The following is a 23362-nucleotide window of genomic DNA, read 5'->3' on the forward strand; positions in this document are numbered from 1 at the left end:
TATTGGATTTCTATACCCCACTGATGCTCTTAATTCCCTAACTTGATATAATCCCTGTACCCCTGCTGTTGCGCCTTTGCTCTTGTGTTAGGGAGGAGGAGGTGTAGGGGCCAAGGGTTTTGCGCCCCTGGCATCCTGTTGGTTCAGCATCCAGTGATGCCATGCCACTTCCCCTCCATTGTCCTGGAACATTTTCCACAAGTTGAATATAGCCATTCGTTTGCTCAACTGTTCCCCCTTGTAAGCCTCCGGAATATGCGCATGTAATAGTTGCTGCACACATTTGGAGAAGGTCATCATAAGAAACTCCTGTATCCCTCGTGCTTTCCAAGTCCTATACACAACCCTTACTGGTGATGTCACCATTACAATGCAGAAGGAAAGTAAAAGAAAAAGATTGCTTATACCCACCCACTCACAAAATTGGCCACAACATTGCCCAATGACACTGAGACCCCAACAAATACAAACAATATATATCCACAGCCATCTTCCTGCCTGCCTCATAACAGGGGATACAAATACTTCACATGCTCAATCTGTACCTAACTTAACCAGAAGAACACCTTCCGCAATTTGAGCTAACTCCATTTGCTATGCCCTATACACAGTGATGCTGTCATACATGACCTTAGCTACAATGCCCAACCCACAGGAAATACAATATTTATATAGCTTTTATCATCCGTACCCTTGAGTCAATCACCTGGGCCAATTGCTGAAACTGATCACCGCAAGATCGAATATTCTTTAACCACGAACAATTAACATCCACCTCTCCCTTTTCCCGCCACAACAATATTCAGCCTATACTTACACTCCGTGATCAGCAGGCATCGCTCTGCCACCTGCTCTCCCCCAATCTGCCACTCTGCCCTCCTGGTCTGCTGGGCATCCCACGGACAGTTCGCAGGATTTTCTCCAAGGCAGCTCTGGATGGACTCTTTGCAGGGTGCACCCTACGACATGCGCAAAGGGGCGTGATGCCATTCCGGGGTTACGCTTTCCAACCCATATTGGATTCGTATCAGGGCTTTGTGAACAGCAGCAGAGCTATGTTTGGCCAACAAGTTGTGATTGCCTCCCAGGAACAACTATTAGACTTCAAGAAAGGTTGCCTGGAGATACTCGCATATTTCTTCTTTTTTTTTCTTTTTTTTTCATATGGTTACAACTCACCTTTACCAAAAAAACACAATCTTAAGAAACATTTAAAATTATTTGCAGCACATTTCAAATTCATTAGTTCTAAAATGATCTAAACCTAAAATGTCCCACTATCATTGGAAAAATGAATGCTAAATAAACATCAAAGAAAAAGAAAGAAAGAAGAAAAAAAGAAGAAAATAGGAACATTACAAATAGAACACATTGCACAATTGAATTGATCAATATCACAGCTGACTAACGAATGGGCTAACCCAAGTCCCAATTACACAATGAAATCTCAAGAAGAAAGTTAGAAATACCAGAGCAACCAAGCAAAGTCAATAAATTGGCTTTAAACAAAGCTCTTAACCCTTTTAAGCCCTGTATTACTTTTATCATCAGACTGACTCTTGTGCTGATATCAATCTCTCCCAAAACATTTCTGTGAGGATACCCTTGCATTCCATTGGAAGATGTTTTACATTTTGTTTCTCAGGATTGACACATACTGTACACAATTTCTGAGCAGCCTCCCCCTTTCCCCATTTTGAGAGAACTTGTCCCATCTGCACCAGGTTTTAACTAAGTCTAAGGAAGATTTGTTTGACTCCCCATCAGGGAACTTCTCAGGATATCTTGGAACACAGCCCAGTTTCTTTTCTCTCCACGCAAATGAGTTGCCTCGGGAAGTGCACCGCATGGCTTCAATTGTAGCGATCTTATCCATCTGCTCTATCACTTTTTTTACTTCAGCGTATTGGTAACCAGAGTCACAAAGTCTGTATAAGATCTCGCTAGGACTTTATCAACCCTCAAATTCAAATCCATTAACATGACTGACTTGGAGAGTACAATGTGTTCTTTAATTTCTGCATATAGTGCATGGGGTTTAGATGTCGAAGGAGGGAGACCAGCTTCCAGTATGCTAACGAACCCAAAGATTTAAGCCCTAGTTTTTATCTTAGACATACGGTAGAAAGGACTTGCGGAAGTCCGAGAACCATCTTCCATATCATAACCTCCCATTTCTGCCAATTTGTCCTCCAGAGTAGGGGCTTAGCCTCCAGGTCATACAGAACTACTGGAACAACTTTGCCCACATAGAATTTAATTAGGGGGGTTATTGAAAATGTACAGAATTTTGTATGAACTTTTTTCATTTGGGGTATCAGCCACATGATCTTATCCTACACTTCTGAATTAGCCCTCTCTATCACTGGTACTGCATCTAATACATACCCAAAGTGAACTACTTCCTCCACTCTTGAAATTATTTGTTTGTCAAGACACCATTTTTAAATATGCACTTTCTTCTTCATTCCTCTGGAAATCCGTATTTTAGATTTCTCTGGATTCATAGAAAGACCATTGAGTTTTGCATTGTCCCCCAGATTGTCTAACAGGCATTGCAGTACCACTGCTGTATTTTCGAGTAGGACAATGTTGTCGGCATAGGCCAGCCAACAGATTTTATTATCATTAATTTTGGGGCTGCCCAATGCCGACGGTCCTAGTGCTCTCCCCATGTCTGCCAATTACAAATTGAAGAAAAAAGGTGCACCCATGGACCCCTGTCTAACACCTCTTTCCACCCTAGCGAACTCCAAAAGATGGCCTTGCTCATCAAGTCTCACTCTCATTAATGTATCCCTGTGTAGTTCTACCAGCATTGCCTGGAGATGTTCTGGGATACCCCAACTTTTAAGCTTATTCCAAAAGCGATCTCTAATAACCTGGTCAAATGCCTTAGAGAGATCAATCCATGCCCCGTATAATGGTGAATAACACTTGTGTCTAGCTTGTTCGCTAATAATTTAACCCATTCAAAGCGGTGGAAAGGCCCTTCCTGAAACCTGTCTGAAGCTTGGATAAAATATCTGCCTCTTCCAGCCATTTTTCGAATTCTTTTCGTAACAGCTTTATAAAAAGTTTGCTCTCTACATTGAGGAGGGCGATGGGGCAATAATTCTCCAGATTCAACCCATCACCCCTCTTAAAGAAAGGGATATCTATAGCTGTTTGACATGAGTGGAGAAATGTCTTCTTTTGTAGGATATCCTTGAAGAGCCAGTTTAGTATTTTGGCCTAAAGTTGCACATTGTTTTTGAAGACTTGGTAGGTTAGTCCATTTGGGCAGGCTGACTTGGAAGAGGATGATTTATTAATGAGCTCTACTATTTCATTTTTGTCAAAATTCATTGACCATGGACCTTCCATGTTACCATTCAGAGTAATGCTATAGGGATTCTTGAAGTGCTGTGACAGATAATCTATCCATCTGGATTCTGCGAAAAGATTGCACTGAGTATTACTATGCTTTATTTCTTGTTGATAATTACCCAGAAGTTTCCCAGATTTCCTACAAACTGCACTCAGCAACAGCTCGCCATCCTTCTGAAGGTGCAGCAAATTTTGCCTTTTAGACCAATGCTTAAACTCATTTCTTAGTTGTTTCCTCTCTGTTCTTTTTAGGTCTTTCCCAATTTTCTAAGCGCGTGTCTTAAGGACCTCTTTTTCTCCCAAGTTTCCTCATGAAACACATCGGGATGGGGGTGGTGGGTTCCCAGTTTTCACCAAACTTGGTGGGTTAGTAGACCATATAATCTCTATGAATTTTCCTGTTTGGCAATTTTCCTCTAGTGCCGTTCAAGTCATGGAGGAAACATTTTATATAAGCAGAGCCTTTCTTTTCTATATTTCACCAACCTGATTTTCCCTTTCCTGAATGTTAGAGCCTGGCTCTGTCTTTCCATAGATATAGCAGTCACATCAGAAAGGACCAATTCCAATCTTGCGTGATCACTTGCTCCCTCTTGCTTGCTTTATCTTTAACAAAGAGCAACATAGGAAAAGGGCCGATGAAAGAAAGATGTAGTCAATTGTGGAGGATGACCCGCCTCATTGCCAAGTTGTTGCTAGCGGAAGGTCCCCTGCAATTGATCCATTTGTCATCTCAAGGCCCCATTCTTTCATAAAATCCTACCATCTTCGTCCCCTTGTAGAACATCTTAGGTCTTTCTTTCCTTCTTCCCTGATTGCATTCTTGATGCAAAAAGTATTTAAATCTCCTGCCAAGTTTGAATGAACATCTTTAAATTCCAATGTAATCCTTTCTAATAGGGAGGACAACATTATTAGAAAGGCCTGGAGATTGATGCAGGCAGGGTTCCAATAGTTGTTGATATCAATGACATAGACATCTGGCTCACTTAATCGCATTAACATTTTACAGGCCTGAATGCCCATTTTTCTGCTAAAATTGAACTCCAATTCTTTGCATGAGGTGTTTTTAAAAGCTGTAATTAGACCAATTGACAGCCTCCCTTTTGCTTTTTGTTGTGCCGCTTGATGAAATTTTGTGAACCTCTCAATTTCAATGGGGTTGACCAGTCACATTTCTTGGAAAAGAATAATGTTATTATTACCAAATGTCTGTTCCTGCATCTCCCTAGTTCTGAAGAAACAGGAACCCCACGTGTTCCAACTCACCAGTCTACAGTCTTTTAGACTAAAGAGGTTGATTGCCAACTCTCAATCTCTGGAGGACTTGGGACAGAATTTCAGGTAGAAGTGAAATAGCGCTTTGTTGATCTTCTCCCCAGATCACAGGTTTTCTTGAGACCCCCTAGGGTTTTACTAGACCTTGAGGATATGTTAAATTCCCAGAGTTTCCATAACTTACCTGGCTTTGGGTGTTGTTTAAGTCACCCCACGGGAGGGAAGAACATGTCTCAAAACCTTGTTTCTCGAATTCTCTTGTGGCCGCTAGAATTGCCAGCTTAGCTCTTTTTTTTCTTGAGTAGCAATATAAAGAATTTTATCTACAGGGAAGCAGATGTATTCCATGCCCTCAGATGCAAAGAGATAGAGATTTGATACGTTTTTAAAGATTTCCAATATCGCACTTCTATTCAAAGTGTTATATTTTAAACTCTTTGCTGAGGTCTTGAGCCAGACCCGCGCGATCCCAAAGAAGAAATGTCGTCTTCTTCCCTCTTCTAAATTGCTAAATCGCCTTCCCCACCTCTTTGTTCAAATGCATAATTGACTTTAGAGATTACGATCTCAGATGATTTTCCCAGTCCACTACTCTTCCATGGGCCGAGGGTTTGGATCTGCTGGACTGGTAATAACACCTCAGTAGTAGAGATGCTATTAGCAACCTCTGATACCACAGAGGTTTGTTTCCTTTGCTTTAGGAAAATTGGTGCTATTTTTCAGGTACTTTGCTTGTGTTTGTTGGACTATTATTTGAGGATTTAGTGCCATGTTTTATAGCAAATTATTTTTCTTCAAAAAGATGGAAGCCCACGGTGCCAAGTTAACTGGTAAAGATGCTTGTGTTGATATTGAGTTTTTCACCAGATGACTATGACCCATTTTTCTTGCAATCCCCTTCCTTTCACCTTCTTGAGTGTTGTCCAACTCAAAGGTAATTCTTTGATAGTGTCTGATTGTAATCCAACACTAACACTCACATATGTCACTCACTTTAAGGAGATGGGTGATGATACGACCTGGCCAGATGAGGCTCTCATCATCTTTTGAAGTGGCCTGGGTGAAGAATTAAAGGATGAGGTATCCCAGGTCGCATCACCTGCAAGTTTGTCTGGCATGATCACCCAAGTAATGCAGCTGGACTACCGTCTCCAGGAACGGCAAGCAGAATTCAAAAGAGGCCATTCCTCTCACCCAACAGGTAATGTACACTGTACTTTGGTTAAACATCCTGAGGAAGAAGAACCAATGCAATTGGGTGTAGCTTGTGGTCCCCTTGCCTTGGAAGAATGGGCCAGAAGGCATGCCCAAGAACTCTGTATGTAGTGTGCCTCCCCGGACCATTTAGTGCATGAGTGCTGTGTGGCACCTCCCAGGCATTCAGGAAACGCCAGCACCCGGTCTTAGAGGGAACCACGATCCAAGAATATCTACTGTCTAATTGTAATTGTAAAGGGTTATTTATAATGCACTTAATATCCAGATGTTTCTAAGCATGGACCCGGGGATCGAGCCTGTGTTGCTCAGCGTTGTCTTGCTTCCAAGATGAGCATGTTGCCCCTGAACTATCCTCTCGAGACTATGTGTTCCCCAGGACATATGCTTCCTACCGCCAGTCACTCTATGGTTGTCATAAATGTGATATTATATCTCCCTGGCTGGGATTTGATCAAGGGGGTCGCATTGATAGATTATGGTGTCGCTAGATTGGTTTTAGATGATGCTTAGGCACAAGAAAATGGCATTGCAAGGATACCCATGGATATTGTTGTCCTGTGGAAGGAGTAGATGGGAACCTGCTGATTTTTGGTCCCATTACCGAACAAACTGCACTCTTAACCATGTCAGTTGCATTCCACAGTTTAGTTTAGTTTAATTTAGTTAGTTTATTTATAGAGCACGACCGAACCCTCGGGTAGCTGGGTGCATAATCATATGGACAACATAGTTACATATCGTTGCGCACAGCAGGAAAAGTACATACATTTAATGGTGCAGACAGATGGTGAAGTAAAAAATGAGCAAAGAATACAATAGAAAATAGCGGATCGGGTTACATGGTGATCCGTTTCACAGTATAGTTAAGGCCTAGGGTGCGTGAGTAAGTAGCACAGTGTTTAGGCAGAGAGCCATGATTTCACCATGGCTCTGAATGGCCGAAAGGAAGCTTCCGATCTGATTGCAAGAGGGAGGGTGTTCCAACATTGAGCTGCAAGAACTGGGAAACTGGAACCTTCTGCTGTTTTTAGATTGAATTTAGGGACCTTGAGTTGGTGGATGTAGGGAGTTCTGGTGGGTCTAGAAGTGCTGTGTCTAGCAAATGTGTCAGATAGGTATCGCGGGGCAGTCAGTGAGAGGCACTTGTGTGTAATGACAAGAGTTCTTAGCTTGATTCTGTCTCGAATAGGGAGCCAGTGGACATCTTTGCTAGCCATGGAGATGTGTGCCTTGCACGGGAGGTTAAGAGCGCATCTTAAGGCATTGTTTTGGAGGATCTTGAGTCTGTCTAGATTTTTGGTGGTAGTACCTAGGAAGAGTGTGTTACAATAGTCTAATTTAGAAAAAATCAATGCTCTGGATAAGGTGAGGCAGCTGGAGGATGATAGAAAATGTCTACAGGCATTGATAAGTTTGTTGGTGTATGTGATAGATGAGATGGTGGCATTTATTTGTTTTTTCAATGATAGGGTGGAGTCGAGGTACACGCCTAATGTTTTGACCTCTTTGGAGACTTTTATGATGTTGCCATAAATGGTGAAGGATTTGTACCTAGAATCTAATTTATTGAGTCGGGCCTAGGAGCCTACGAGGAGCAGTCATGTCTTATCGTCATTAAGGCAAAAACTGTGTGTGGCCATCCAGGCTTGGATTTCTAGGTAGATTTCGTTAAGCTTTGCAACATCTTCTTTGTAGCAGCCAGTGAGTGTGATGAGGACCTGGGTGTCGTCTGCATAATTCGTGTACCTGACACCCAGTTTGTCAAGACGGTCGAAGAGAAGCTTTGTGAAGATGTTGTAAAGTGTGGGGGAGATGCAGGAGCCTTGGGGAACTCCGCATTGGATTGGGATAGGGTCAGCAGCCGCTGAAGGGGCGAAGAACTAGTCGATCTGTCAGACAGAAATGACTGAATCCAATTGGTGGTATTCTGTGAGAATGCAGCAGCCGACGAAAGGTGTTGTGTAAGGATCTGGTGGTCAACCAGGTCGAAGGCCGCAGAGAGATCCAACAGGAGCAGGATGGCCAAGTTGCCCTTGTCTTTGGCTTCATCCATTTGGATTTTTAGATCCAGGAGGGCAGTTTCGGTCCCGTGCCTGGGTCTGAAGCCGGATTGTCGCAGGCCTAAGAGGTTATCGTCTTACAAATGTAGTTGTATTTGAAGCTAGGCGACTCTGTCTAGTATTTTGAGGAGGAAAGGGACCGTGGTGATGGGCCTGTAATTCGTTGGGGGTGTTAGGGTCTAGTTTGGGCTTTTTGAGGAGGGGAGGACCAACGCTTCTTTGAGGTCAAGAACTACTGAGTTCTTGAAAGACGAATTGATCAGTGAGGTGATGAGGGGAGCTAGATCTTTGGCTCCATCTTTGATGACAGAGGCGGGACATAAGTCACCTTTGCAATTGGATGGTTTAAGGCTAGCGATTATCTTAACTACTTCCTTTTCAGTGACTGAGGAGAAATGGAAAGGGGGCAATTGAGAGTGGTGTGGCCATTTTTGCTATTGAGGATATCTTTGGATATCTCACAGTGATAAGATAACCTTTGATTTAATAAGAGCAGCACACTACCCTGTAATTCTGGGTCTGCCATGGTTATGCCGACACAATGCGTTTGTTAATTGTACGGCATAATCTTTGTTTCTAGGTCTGCCCCAGCAATTCTCTGGGAATACATTTTTCATCCATGGATGTGTCTTCATGCTCCTGTACGTCTTTGGATTGCATTCTTTCCTTATCAGGGAAATGCTGATGTTTTTTTAAATCTGCAATACAAGTTACTGCCTCCTCATCATAGAGATGACTGTGCTATAGATCTCCTACCAGACAACCCGGTCCCATTTGGTTGAATGTACATTCTTTCTGCAGCTAAAATGGCACCTCTTCAGGAATATCTCCAAACCAATTTAAAGAATGAACTGATAGCCCAATCCTAGTGCACTGCAGGAGCGTCCTTGTTCTTTATTCCCATGAAAAACACCACCGAACTCTGAATCTGCATTGCTTATCATGGATTGAACAAAATCACAGTCCCTAATCGGTATCCCATACCTCTCATCCCAGATATCTTAGAGGCAGTCAAGGGAGCATCCATATTCACCAAGTTGGTTTATATGGGGCTTATCATCTCATCCACATCTGTGCCAGGGTTAAATGGAAGATAGTGTCTCACACCCCTTGCGGACATTATGAATACTGTGTTTTGCCCTTTGTTCTTTTGAATACCCCTGTAATATTCCAGCAGTTTATGGATCATGTCTTCTCAGATCTTGTTCTATATTCTGTGATCGTCTATTTGGGCAGCATATTGCTATTTTCCCGGACTACTGTCAACCATACCTTGCATGTAGGAGCAGTTGTACAATGACTCCAGTACAACCAACTTTTTGTTAAAGCGAAGAAGTGTGAGTTCCATTGATCTGAGGTCAACTATTCAGGCTATGTTCTTTCAGCCCAAGGAACAAGGATGCATCCTTGCAAGGTACATGAAGTTCTTGAATGGCCCATTCCTATAACTGCTGCAATGTTTCCTTGGTTTTACACATTTTTACAGGAAATTCATCCTGTGTTTTTCCCATACGCTGTTGCATCTTACTGCGTTAATAAAGAAATGAGTATCATCAGCTCAAACATCTTTTGGTCCCTGAAACAAGAATATATAGTGGGTGCTTCCCAATGTTTTGGTGAAGGGGGATTGGCCTGCGTAGGGACCGTATATGCAGTAAACAAAATCCAAGCAGCCCAATTACCTCTCTCTCAGTCTATTTTGATAGCTTGGCAGTTTGGTGTGTGAATGTGTTATCTATTTCATAAACACAGAATTATGTATAAAAGACATGCCAAATATTTGAACACATTAAAATTAAATGTATTCATATAATATTTTTTATAAAAACGTGATGTTGTTTCAAAGTGCTTTCCACAAGGCACATTGCACACCAAAATCAACAAAACTATTTGTTTTTACAAGCATAATCAAGGGTGAAAACTAATGGGGTTAGTATGTGACACAAATTGATTGTCAACAGACTGCCATTACTATAAATTCTTCAAACTTTTTCTTACAGGGGAAAACCGTGAATGTAAGAGACCGTTATTATAGTCTCTGTTAAGATTAGACAACATCTCTTTGTGTTTCTAATGGATGTTTACATATGTTTCGGCTAGAGTCCCATGTTGACACCATTCATGGTGTCTTGCTCTTCTAATTTTAAGCCCTCTTCAGGGCAGGTAATTTCTTAATTTGATGACGTGATTTTCATATGTTCCCCAATGGTTCAAAGCTTTCAATTGCTGTGAACAGAGAGTGAGAGAGTACACAAGGTGTGCATTAGTGGTTTTAAAAGGTTAAAAAAGGCATGATTCATATGTTATAGGGCTTCTGTCCCCTTATGTACATCCCAGTGACCTGGTCAGTATCCTATGGTTGGACTGGAGCTTTTTTTCCGTAATAAGGAGGAGGTGTCTTCCTTCTTTTTAGGCTGCATTATACTGTTGCCTCTATTTTTTCCGTCCTCTGTTTCAGGGTTAGATCATATCTGTGATTAACCAGGGAGTGGTTACTTTTATCCATATTAGTTTTTCATGCATTTTTAGACAGTCATTGTTTATTGCTGCCATGTACTGACCTGGCTTGCAAAGTGCCCCAATCTACACTTTGATGCTGGTAGCAGGATTTTTCTGGAGTGTAGCTAACGGCTGCCTTAGTGAGATGTCCTTCCTTCCTCAAACCTCTTTGTGTTGCTTTTCAAGGCTGTTGAATATAAAGAGCGTGATTTTATTGATGGCACTTCTCTGCTGGGCGGAGTATGTTTACTTTTTCTAATATTTTAGCTCTGGGTCTAAACCCCTGAGGTGTGTGCTTTAAATATATGCCCACTACTCTCATACGTTTTTGTCTCTCGCTTGTATGTGTGTCATCAGTGTAATTGATCGTCCTTCTGTTTCAGTACACCTATGTAGTGTCGGTACTTACAGGATTCAATATCGTTTTCTTCTTTTCTCTGGTTCTACTCCGTGGTACAGCTGGCATTCGTGTATGCTGTCCCTTCCACCTCATTCATCTGTTGTTGCGGCTGAGTTCCACTTTGTTATTCCATGTGGGTCATGTTATCCAACACTAGACCGGCACTCTGTGCTGCATGTAGTTTTGTTAGTCCGCCATGTTGGAAATCTATTTTTGTCACCGTCAGTGTTAAAGGTGTTGTTGCTCTTCTTTATGTTGATTCTTCATATGTGTCAGATCACTCCGGTTATGAAGTAGTATTGTTTATTGTTAGACTAGATTCTTATTGTGCCTATAGTTTGAACTGCTCCGGAGACAGTTGTTGTTGTCGTATGTTTGAGCATGTGTTCTTTACACTCATCACAGTGTTCGGTTTTGGATTAATTAACGGGTTAAAAGAAGATTCCCCATTCTACTGCAGAATTTAACCCATTATTTACAGTGTCAAAGCTGTAAATCCATTTTTGCTCACATTTCCGTAGTGTGAGATCTCTGTCACCGCCTCTTTTGGATATCTGTACTGTCTGGATACTTGCACTTCCCTTCCTTTTTCTTCCCATTGTTCCTTTATTGATATAGGGAATTTATGGTTTTATGCTTTGTTTTGTTTTGTTTTGTTTTGTTTTTAGAAAACTAATAGTAATCTCCTGATGAAGACGTAACACAAACAACGTTTATACGTCAAAACCGGTAGAGAAATTCAGGATATGGCCACCTGTGAAGATCTTCTATTTCTGGCCTATCCTAATTGTTGACCACCTACAATATCTATTGTGGCCATGCACTTTGTTTTGCACAAAAAACTTTTTGTACAATAATTGAATTATTGATGAACTGTGATATTTGTTATGTGTTTTTATCTTGTACTTATTAATGCTTGTGTATGATTGGATTGAGGTATGCCGTACGGATGTGGATGAATGCATGAATGATTTAACAGTATGGTTTTTATGGAATCATGATGTTTTTAAATTTTCTCCTGCTACGTTAAATAAATAATTGCTTGAGTGCTGATTAAATTGTGATTAAACTCACACAGTAAGAAATATATTAGGTACAATAAATCCCTTAATACTCCATTTCTAAATTGTATCCTTTGGATTTTCTTTCGGAGACTAGTTGTTATGCTAACACCCCACTCCAGAGAACAGGGTTCCCTGTGCCTTTCAGATACACATTAATTCAGCCCTTGGCTGTGCAGGTCATTTTATCTTTATGACTATGTTTATACCATATTTAGGGTACTATCACTATTTGTAATTACTTTTCTTCTCTTCATTCACTGCACTTTGGGTGTCTTTTGGTGCACCTTAGGCTGGTGGGTCTTGATCATGGCAGAAACAGATACTATTTCCTTTACGGAAGCCCAAATGTCAGAACTTATTGAAGGACCTTCCTTTTTTGATAACCTACAGCTACCTATACAAAACCAGGGGTCAACGGGTGAGGCACTTTTCAGGCTAAAAACAAAACAGTTTCGCACGGAAATGCATGGTCATATATTAAAAGAATACTTAACATCTAGTATTATTCCACAAGGACTGCAAGTGAAAATTATTCCATGCCTCTTTTTAGACGACAAGGACTACAAGGTGGTGTTTAGTCAGGTTGCCACTAAATGCAGTCATGATCTATTAGTTCTATATATTTTTTTGACAAATACCCTAATTACAGAGGCCAAACAAAAATTGAAACACATCGCCAAATCCTTTCAAGTGTTTAAGACCTTAACTATTGAAAAAAAGACTACGAAACTAAAGAAATATATTTCCCTCTTCAAAAAAGAACAGCTCTATCCATATTTGGTGGATGATTTCAATCCCCAAACGATGTGGAAAAATAATGCAAATTGGAACACGGGAGGACCTAATTGTAATAACCCCAAATAAAGATGGGTGACATTTCCAGACACATCGTCTAGCAACTCAGGCAATGACGATTCCAATAATCAATCCCTGGGTGAAAACCCTTTTAGAGGAAGGGGCGGCCGAAGAGGCCGCAGAAACGCCTCCCCAAGGACAAATGAACCACAATATGCCCCTGCAGAACATTCCAGGACAGGGCATGATGCACCGCGACTTTTAGACTCGCAATCGTGCATACAGGTGGTGAATGAACCATCAAGTGTCTTCAACGAGACACTACCCATCTTTAATCTTTCTCCACGTATTCTGACATTGGCAGAAATTTCTATTTTGAAACGTGGTCTATCCTTTGTTCCAACTCAGAACCCCAGTGCCATATCTATAATAAATGAAATCAAAGGGTTTCTAAGAAAATTAATACTAGATTTCTATTTTCTGAATAATACGATACCGAGAGAACCGAACATTTCTGGCCTATCTAAATTGTCCACATTTACCCCCAATTTCAATGATCTTCCCTCAGAGGTGACTATCTTTGAAAAATTGGTCCTGAAATAAATTGAACAACTAATCCGTTACTCAAGGACACTATCAGGACCCAACTTGAAACTACAGGAATTCCAGGCAATTCAGACACTAGCCGAGGATCGCTCGATAGTGATTAAGGCTGCAGATAAAGGTGGGGGGATAGTGGTCTGGGATGCATCAAAATACGACCAAGAAGTTTTGAGAATTTTGTCCATCCCAAGCCACTACACTAGAATTGCTAATGATCCATCAAAATCAATTAAGGTTAAGATTTTGGCTCTCACTGACGAAGGTAGCCATGCAGGGTTCCTTTTGACAAAAGAAACTGACTATATCAATTTTTCAGAGGAGCGGACCCCCTTTTCTATATTATGCCAAAAATACATACAAATATGGAAACCCCCCCGGACGGCCCATAGTTTCGGGCTGTGGTTCCTTGCTGGAGCGCATTTCCAAATATATTGATTTCTTCATAAAACCCTTGGCTATGGCAACTCATACTTTCTTATTAGATTCACAAGATGTAATTAACCTTGTTGAATTAAGACCTTTTGATCCATCCGCACAAATATTGGTCTCCTTAGATATTGAGGCTCTATACACTAATATACCTCAAGACAGAGCCATTCTTAGCTTAAGGACCATCTTAGACAGACGAGTGCCTCCACACACTGTGCCAACAGAATTCTTATGCAAAGCGGCTCAATTGGTTTTGACCAATAGTTTCTTTATATTCAAGGATGATTTTTTTCCTACAAAGCAAGTGTACGGCCATGGGATGTACCTTTGCTCCAAATTTGGCAATAATCTCTATGGCTTTACTTGAGGAAGAAAAATATGTGCATATTTCCAACCCGTACAGAGCACGAATTAAGATATACCGTCGATACATCAACGATATATTCATGATCTGGGAGGGTACTTTGGAAACATTACTGTCATTTGTGGAATGGCTGAATAAGGTAGATGTGGATATTCATTTCACCTTTGAGCATTACACTTCCAGAATTGCTTTCCTGGATTTATCCATTTTTTCTGAAGGGGGCTGTCTCCATACAGAATTACACAGAAAAGCAACAGAAAGAAATACCACACTACAATACGAGAGCCAACACCCAGCCAGCCTCCTGCGCAACTTACCATATGGCATGTTTTTACGGCTTCGCCGCATTGTACAGACATTAATAACTTTACAAAACATGCCTTGATTTTGGAAAAAAGACTCTTGGAACGTGGATATCCAAGAAGGCTTAGTAAACAATCCAGAAAACAGAGAGGCATTATTGTTACCCAAAGCCCAGATAGAGAAAAAAGAAGAACTAGTTTGTGTGTCAACTTTTTGTCAACACAGCGAAGCTATTCAGGGAATTATAGTTAAGAACTGGCGTATCTTAAATGCATCAGGCACAATGGTGCCCAAATCTCTTTTTGCATTTAAAAAGAGTGAGAATTTAAAACAACAAATTACCCATGCTAGTAGAGGTCATTCCAGATCTTCTACTCTAAGGGACCTCAATCAAAATCCTGTAATCAGGCACTACCCATGTACCACTTGTGTGGATTGTAAGTTCTCTAAAAAAAACCCTCCTTTTTTATGCAAAACAAAAATTGGGACTTCGCACTTTCAAGACTTGCAAAAGTAAAAATGTAATTTATGCAATTCTGGGCCTCATTACGACCCTTGCGGTAATCCGCCGTCATTACCGCCATGGCGTAATGAACGTTAACGCCGTGGGACGATGGCGTAAAGTGCGCCACATTAGGACCCATCGCGCACGAGCATTACGCCATGGCGGTAATGTAAACAGCGCCATGGCGGTAATGCCCCCAAAACGGCACCTACCGGCATCGTATGCGGCGCAAGGTGCACCACCGCCACCGCCGTACATAGCGGTGACCGTAGTTAGCGGTCACCGCAATTAGCGGTGACCGTAGATAAGCGGAACCGGAAGTAGCGTCACCGCGGCGGAACGGGAAAGAGCACGGCGGCCATCTTTAAAAACACAATCCATTGCCATCCTCCGAAACCACTGGACATCCGAGCCTGAGACCCCGCCAATACCGTCTTCAACCTTCTACCTGCAGGAAGATGCCTAAAGTTTTGAAAAAAGCCTGTGACCGCCAGCGGCAAGACCGCTTCTCCAGAGAGGAGCTTACCATTCTAGCGGAGACCCTCCAGGAGAACGCTGCAGTGGTATTCTCCAACCAACTGACAAGACCGGCCATATCCAAGAAGAAGGCCATATGGGCACTGGTAGCTCAGCGGGTCAGTGCCGTGGGAACAACACCCCGCAATGTCAAACAGTGCCGCAAGCGGTGGGACGATCTCCGGCTCAGAGTCAGGAGCATACTATCAGCCAACATGAACCTGGCAATGGCAACTGGGGGAGGATCGGAGTCCCCTATAAAATTGCAGCCATGGGAGGAAATCTGTGCCTCCACAATCGGAATGCAGAGCATTGAAGGAGTAGGAGGAATGGAGAGAGGAGCCCCGACATCGGGCGATGCAGGTAGGTGGCTCAAATCAAGGCATGCAAATCTCACCTAAGTCCATTCATGTGAAGTACAATGTTGGCCCATAGTGTGAATGCAACACATCAGCAGGAGACTGCCCACAGATACATCCGATCTGCACCCTGTACACATGCAGCACGCACACCCTAACTGCAGGCACCCACATACCTCCATGCTACTTCCACACAAAAGGGAGACAACTTTTTTCCCCTGCATGAAATGTGCCACATGTACTAACTGATGAGATGCCAGTCGCCACAATGCCCGGCCAATGTCCGCAGACCCATCAATAACACTCTCCCTCCTCTGTCCCACCACAGGCTCAAATTCCGACCTTGAGGAAGAGGACACCACAGCCTCCACACCCACCAAGAGGGCCAGGCCAACTGTGCCAACGCCACAACCCTCCACCTCTGTCGTCCCGAGGAAAACACCACAGCAGGCAAAATCCCTGCAAGGGAAACAGGACAGGGCACAGACAGCCACCCCAGCAGGCAGTACAGCAGCAGCAGCAGCAGCAGACATCACACCAATCATGCCCACAGAAGCCACAGCCTCTGCTGCAAGCAGCACAATTGGGGAGACTGCTGCCATTGCTGCCTCCTCCGATAGCGAAGCAGGGATCTTTGAGGAGAGTGATGTCAGAAGCCCCACAGGCCACCCTCATTCCCCCTACCTGTCCCTAAGCAGCCCGCATGCGGATGCCACACAGGGTCAGCCAGAGGATGACGATTGGCCAGCCACTCCATCCCCGCTGCAGGGGCAGATCAGCCCAATGGGAATACCACTGCCATTAGCCATGGGCCAGAATTCCAACCATTCTCTGGAGGCGATTGCCACCCGGCAGCAGCAACTTTCCTCGCTGCTCGAAGAACATGTTGCTGAATGTGGGGGGTCAAGTGCAGCAATGGAGAAATGTGCTGAGACTGTGAAGGCAGCTATAGAGTCGTCCACAAAGGACATCTGCGCGGAACTAGCTGCTGTGCGGCACGCCATCACTGACCTTGTGCAGACAATACGGGCCATGCGTCCAAATGAGCAGGCAGGATCCTCCTCGGTTGCCAGCTCGACACCGAGCAGCCCCATCTGCCGATCGGGGAGGAACCTCCGCAGCACAGGCAGGGGTGCCCCGGGGGCCAGTGGAGGGGGCTGCCAATAGTGGCCGGACAGTGTAGGAATCCTACTACTGACACTGCTGCACAGACCAACTCACACCTTTGTTGGGATTCCAGGGGGGGGGGGAGGGTGGAGGGGGGAGTGGGTGTGTTGGGGTGTGCAGGGGGGTGGCGGGGTGGTGTGTTGGGGAGTTAAGGGGGGAGTTTGGGGGTGTGTGTGTGCAGGGGGGAGGTGGGAGGTGGGAGGGGGTGTGTTGGGGTGTGCAGGGGGGTGGCGGGGTGGTGTGTTGGGGAGTTAAGGGGGGAGTTTGGGGGGGTGTGTGTGCAGGGGGGAGGTGGGAGGTGGGAGGGGGTGTGTTGGGGTGTGCAGGGGGGAGGTGGGAGGTGGGAGGGGGTGTGACACGACAGTTCATAGTTCAAATACACTTTTTCGTTTCAAAAAAGGAAATGTGTGGACATTTTCATTGCGTATGTGTGCTTTATTGGTGTCCAGTCCTCAGTGTGCATGCCCCAGAGTCACACAGTGCCCCAAGTGCAGTCTCCATGCGATGAACACCAGCCGTGTGTGCTAGAAGCAGTGGTTGATGATACTTTGGCGCATGGCACGCCCCTCCTGTGCATCGCCTCCTCCATGTGGTGGCGCCCCTTCTGCACCCTCCTCATCCTCATCCTCATCGTCAGGTGGTTGCAGTTCTGCGTCAGGGGGCAGGGGCACATTCCGTCTGACGCACATATTGTGCAGCATGACACATGCCATGACGATCTTTGCCACCTTCTCATGGCCATACAGGAGTGCCCCACCAGACCTGCTGAGGCTTCGGAATCGTGCCTTCAGGAGGCCGAATGTCTGCTCTATGACCACACGAGTACGTGTATGTGCACGGTTGTAGTCCTCCTCGTGCTGGTTCTGCGGGTTCCGGACTGGCGTGAGGAGCCACCTCTTCAGGGGGTAGGCTGCATCACCTGTATGTAGGCGAGAATGTATGTGTCAGTCATGTTGTCTGATCAGGAACATGATGTCCCACCATGGCTGGCATGGAACTGTTACCTTGGCTCACTTCTACATGCACTAATTGATTCACACTATGCAACCAGTATATGCTCATTGCTGCCATGGCCTGTTTTGCATGCCATCACCCTATGTATGCAGAGGGGTTTTGTGCATTGTGAGTGGCCTTCCTCTGTATCCGTTCTCTGTGTTACTCACAGCCAGGTGGAGTATGCATCATCCCCCCCCCTTTCAGCCAGGTGGAGTATGCATCATCCCCCCCCCTTTCAGCCAGGTGGAGTATGCATCATCCCCCCCCCCTTTCAGCCAGGTGGAGTATGCATCATCCCCCCCCCCTTTCAGCCAGGTGGAGTATGCATCATCCCCCCCCCCTTTCAGCCAGGTGGAGTATGCATCATCCCCCCCCCCCTTTCAGCCAGGTGGAGTATGCATCATCCCCCCCCCCTTTCAGCCAGGTGGAGTATGCATCATCCCCCCCCTTTCAGCCAGGTGGAGTATGCATCATCCCCCCCCCCCTTTCAGCCAGGTGGAGTATGCATCATCCCCCCCCCCCTTTCAGCCAGGTGGAGTATGCATCATCCCCCCCCCCCTTTCAGCCAGGTGGAGTATGCACTGGTACGTCATTCCCATGCCCACTTCCATGACATCGCACTCACCGAGTAGCCAGGATCTTGGGCCTGCATGTCGCTCCATGTAGCGTGGTATTGTGGAGTTCCTCAGGACCATGGAATCATGGGTTGATCCGGGGAATCGGGCACAACAATGTGTGATGATCTTGTTGGAGTCACAGACCATTTGCACGTTGACAGAGTGGAACTGTTTCCGGTTGCGGTACGGTACCTCCATGGCACGTGGAACCACCAATTCCACATGGGTGCAGTCGATGGCACCAATGCAACCGGGTATGCTGGCTAGTGCATGGAAACCCACTTTGGTGTTTGCAATCTCCTGGGCAGTCCGTGGTAATGAGATGTGGTCGTCTGTGTGCTTGAGGAGGGCATCGAGCACATGGATGAGTGTTCGTGAGAATAATGGTTGTGAAATGCCATGCAGGTGCCCCACTGTGTGCTGGTAGGTGCCTGTGGCCAGGAAGTGGAGTACAGCCACTACCTTCAGTAGGGGGGGGATGGCGGTTGGACTTTCTATCATGCTGACGATGTCGTTGTGTGTCATGTCTACGATGGCGGTGATGGTGTCCCTGTCCAAACGGTACAGGGTGTGGATCTGCTCAGCAGTGAGGTTGTTTGGATTGGCTCTGATGCGTGGGATTGGGGGCTGCCTGCGTGGTGGCACTGGCTGTGCTGGTGGGGCTTGCTGGGCCTGCCTTGCCCTCCTTCTCCTCCTGCGTCTCCTCTGTGCTGCCTGTTGTTGTTGTTGTTGCTGTTGCTGTTGTAGTAGCACATGCATTGCTATCAGGTCCTCCAGCCCCAACATTGCTAGTCGTATTGGCATCATTGTGGAGTGTGACTGGGTGTGGGTAGGGGTGGGGTGTGCTCTTTTTATACTCCCCTGAGTCTGTATTGCCTTCACCTGTGCTGTTTCTGTGCACCTGTGGCAGCTGCATTCACTTGAATTGGCCCTTTACGGTTGGTTCGCGATGGCGTTATTTGCACCATGGCGGTAAGGTACTTAGCGGCCTCATTGATGGCGTTAGGTGCATGTCCGCTTGGGTCGGCATTTGCGTGCCTTTCCGCCATGGCGCTAAGTACGGTGTGGGCGGTCGCGTGCGCGCACCCTTAGCGCTGTTTGCGGCAGCGTTAACTACGATGCCGCTATTGGCATCGTAGTTAACGGTCACGGGTCATGATCGTACCTGGCGGAAAACGATGGCGGTAAGCATTTACCGCCATCGTTTTTCGCTTAGCGCCAGGGTCGTAATGAGGCCCTCTGTGTCCCTGTCAAAAGAGGTACATAGGACAAACCACTCGGGAAGTAAGCACCCGTATCAATGAGCATTGCTCAAAGATAAAAACTCGCAACCTAAGTGGTCCCATGGTTATCCATTATGTAGAGATGGGTCACAAAGCAGAACAAATGGAATGGTTTTGTGTAGAAAAAGTTTTTGGCCATAATCCTGCACAGCTTCTAAAAAATCTAGCCTACAAAGAAGAATTATGGATCTTTAATTTGAAGACATTGGGCCTCATTACACGGAAGGCGGTGAGCCATGGCGCTATTAGCGCCATGGCTCATGCCGGCAAAATACCGGCACCGCCTTGGCGGAAAGGGGATTTACCGCCCCATTCCAAGGTTGGTGGGGCGGTAAATCCCCCTTCCGCCATTGCCCTTCCCCATTCCCATTTCTGCCCCATAGGGCTCTATGGGAATGGGGAAGGCGCTAATTACAGCACCGCAATTTTGCGGTGCCGTAATTAGCTCCGAGGTCCCTTAGCGGGTTGGTTTTTAACGCCTGCAAAAAGCAGGCGTTAAAGCACCAACCCGCTAAGGGACCTCGTAGTAAGGCGGTAATGGTTAACGGTGACCGTTACCATTAACGGTGGCCGTTAACCATTACCGCCTTCCGTGTAATGAGGCCCATTGACTCAGGGGCTGAATACTCTGGAACCATGGCATTCAGGCACTTAATATCCTCTATTGGTGAATCTTTGGGAGGGACCATATTGCAAACATGCTGTATGTCTCCATTTGCCTATGTACATATACCTTTGGCTAGGACGCATTGAATCCATTTAGATTGGGTCAAGTGCTTGCCTATACATATATTTAGTTTTGACTAGGCCATACCGAGCATGTTTCACTTGGCTGGTCAACACATTTTTTTGAACAGACTCTATATATTCTTTAGAGATGTAGGGGGGAGAAAGTAGCACCCTATGTTAGCTCGCACTGCTTACAATGCCACCCATTATGCTAAATTCCATCCATTCTTAATACATGCAAATAGTGAGCCTGTGTGTACCCGTAGCGGGACCTCATGTAAATGCTAAGGTGTGAGGCTAATCCACCAACTATTTTACTACTCGAAAACCATCTTGTCGCACGGCTACAAAAAAAGTCCCCATTAACAAGTTTGCACAATCATGCTATCTTCCATGAACAATTCTGCACAACCATGTCGGTTTCCATAAATATGCCAAGATGTTAAAACCAACTGAATTATAATTTGACTTTATGGTCTACAATCCTCTTGCACGGCTATACAAAACAGACCCCTTGAATACGTTTTTATAATCGTGCTGGTTCCCATGATAGCACGGTTGGTTCACCTTTTTGCAATGCCGTGGCGGTCACCCTACATGATTGGGTACAAGTTATTTGCACCCAGAACCATGTTGCCTAATAATCTGTGGACGCTATATGTACGCAGTGTAACACAATCACGCGCCATTCATACATATTAATATATTTTTGTCGACAAGTTCGTAAACTTGAGCTTGTTTTCATAACAACACGGCATGCAGATTTTTTAGATACATCGTGCAGCATGTCCACCTGATTGAACGTGTCAGTCAGGTGAACCAACAATCATGCTCTCCAATAGCCGGAGACATTTTGTGCACGCTGCGCAGTACAATCACGTGAGTAGGGAGAGCTTGCTATTTATACACACCATTAACTCCCTTGTTTAGATGCGCGTGTCTGGTTCACAGAAATTGTCCAGAAAGTTCGAGTGCTAGGGAGAGCATGCTATTTATACGCACCATTAACTCCCTTGTTTAGATGTGCGTGTCTGGTTCACAGAGACGGTTCTGGAAAGTTCGAGTGCTTCGGTTTACCTGCGGATCCTTGCCTCCATCGTATTTGCGGCTGTTAGCTCAAGGTAAATAGTGTTCCAAACAGTTATTGGGTATACAAATGTTTAAATGCAGTGATAGTTTGATTGAAATAAGGCCACTATAGCATAATGAAATCTTGGCTTACTTTAGACAATCACTATCACATTACTAAGACTAGACTGTTTGGGATGTATGACGCCCACCCTCTTCTCTAATATAATCCACAGTAGCTTTTTTACCTGAGGTGATCAGTTATGTCATAACGTTCCCCATTCTCCAACTGTTTTTTAATACAGGTCACAACTATTCATTAGTTCCACTCTCTTTTTTACCTCATAGACGTCAAAAATTCAGGCTCCACCATTCCTGAAACTTGGGCTTTGTTAAAAGACATCTTTTGAAGCGCGCCATTAATACAACTTGCGCCTCCATCTTTATCCGGACCTCCTGGGTAAGACAATAATTGGCCCATTACCATAGACTTTCTTCTGTTTATGTTCCAATAATGTGCAGCTCTATCTGCAATATATGCCTCGATTTTTTGGCACGGTGCTCCAGAGATTTTTTGTGAATTTTTGACATTTTATGCCTATATCCATTACAGATTGGAGCACCTAGTGCAGCCATCTGCCTTGCAGGACCCCTCATCTCTTTACTGCCAATGTTCATGACAGTACCTCCAGTCTTAAAACACAATGGATTGACTTGTGTTGGTTGTGCCAAGGTCAGTTTGTAGGTTTTCAAAGAGCTGTTTTACATCACATCTTGTGTTCACTGCTTGCAATGGTTGTGCCCATATTCCATCACATCTGGTCCATTTGTAGCCATGATCCACTCCCGCCTCGCCCAGGGACACTGATTTTCCATGGTAGCCCTCCCCATATGACGCCCGTGGTTTACCCCAGGTATATTTATATCTGGAGTATCGAGCAGGATAACAGTAGATTATTCTACTTAAAATCTGAGCACTGTGAAGTAATGTACTTGCACTTCCCTTCCTTTTTCTTCCCATTGTTCCTTTATTGATATAATTTTATGCTTGTTTTGTTTTTAGAAAACTAATTGTAATCTCCTGATGAAGACGTAACACAAACAACGTATTATGTCGAAACCGATAGAGAAATTCAGGATAAGGCCACCTGTGAAGATCTTCTATTTCTGGCCTTTCCTAATTGTTGACCAACTACAAAATCTATTGTGGCCATGCGCTTTGTTTTGCACAAAAAACTTTTTGTACAATAATTGAATTATTGATGAACTGTGATATTTGTTATATGTTTTTATCTTGTACTCATTAATGCTTTTGTATGAGCGGATTGATGTATGTCGTACGGATGTGGATGAATGCATGAATGATTTAACAGTATGATTTTTATGGAATCATGATGTTTTTAAATTTTCTCCTGCTATGTTAAATAAATAATTTCTTGAGTGCTGATTAAATTGTGATTAAACTCACACAGTAAGAAATATATTAGGTATAATAAATCCCTTAATACGCCATTTCTAAATTGTATCCTTTGGATTTTCTTTCGGAGACTAGTTGTTATGCTAATACCCCATTCCAGAGAGCGGGGTTCCCTGTGCCTTTCAGATACACATGGATAATAAACCAGAACATGTCACTGGCTTTATGTTTTAGATGGGCGAAATGTACTACTAGTGGTTTATTGAGAGTTTTATTTCTGATACTAGATCTGTGCTCGCCAATTAGTTGTTTGGTTTGCATCT

Source organism: Ambystoma mexicanum, chromosome 10 (assembly GCF_040938575.1).
Source record: "Ambystoma mexicanum isolate Mex_15411 chromosome 10, UKY_AmexF1_1, whole genome shotgun sequence".
NCBI lineage: Eukaryota > Metazoa > Chordata > Amphibia > Caudata > Ambystomatidae > Ambystoma > Ambystoma mexicanum.